The sequence below is a fragment of the Alligator sinensis genome, unplaced genomic scaffold (assembly GCF_000455745.1).
Source record: "Alligator sinensis unplaced genomic scaffold, ASM45574v1 scaffold1012_1, whole genome shotgun sequence".
NCBI classification, from domain to species: Eukaryota; Metazoa; Chordata; order Crocodylia; family Alligatoridae; genus Alligator; species Alligator sinensis.
In genome coordinates this window covers 1,164,696-1,165,698 of record NW_005842104.1, presented here as the reverse complement: position 1 = coordinate 1,165,698, position 1,003 = coordinate 1,164,696, and positions in this window count along the sequence as shown.

The following is a 1,003-nucleotide window of genomic DNA, read 5'->3' as shown; positions in this document are numbered from 1 at the left end:
TCCCACCCCAGCAGCTAAGGGGAAGACTCATGAACGCTGCGTGCCCCTGGAGACTGAGGGGCACAGTTAGCTCCCGCAAGTGGTGGCGGTGCTGTCAGCGGTGGGAGCGTGCTGGAGGCAAGTGGGGAGCTGCTGCAGGCAGCCCCAGTGCTATCGGCAGCAGGAGTGGCAAGTGCTAACCAGCGGTTGGCAACTACCCGCAGACACCGCTGGCAGCGTCGGCAGTGGTCAGGAGCGATCGCGGACCACCCAGACATCGCCAACGATGTTGGCAGCAAGGGGCAGGGATGGCGAGCGGCAACCGCCTGCAGGTGCCGCTGAGTGTTTGCAGCACCACGCTTAGGGGCTGCACGTGCACCTGTGTGCAGCCCCTATGCGTCACCAAAGGGAGACTCCTCCCTAGCTGGTTCCTGCAGCTTACAGCTGAGGGCAAGCAAAACTCGGGGGCAACTGAACCCTCAGCCTTCAGACTTGGGCCCGCACGTAGGATGCCCGCCAAAAGATCTGGAAACACCTGAAGCCCCATATGGGGGTGGAGGATGTTTGCTGGTAGTAGGGCCACTTACGGTTCTGGACTGACTCACAGATTTAGAATTTGGTTTTGTCTTTTCCTAGATGCCAGTGTCGGAAAGGACCTCAACAGATCACCGAGTCCGAACCCTGCCTGGGCAGCAAAGAGCGCTGGGGTCAGATGATCCCAGCCAGATGCCTATGCCTCGGGACATGGAAAAATGTATAATAATAAAAAAATGAAAATAATGATTATTATTATCACGATCTCTGGCGCAGGGGGGGCCGATGTACTAAAAGTTCACCGGGGCCACCAGGAGTCTGGGGACGGCGCTGATCACGGGGAACCTGCCTGTCCCTCTTGAGGCCTAGACCAGGGGCTCAGGCCCCGGATGCGGCGTCGGGCAACATGAGGTGGGCACGTTTGGGCGCGGGGCAGCGAGCACAGGCCGCGAGCAGCGCCCGGGAGCGGAGAGAAGACGCCGCCGCCCGC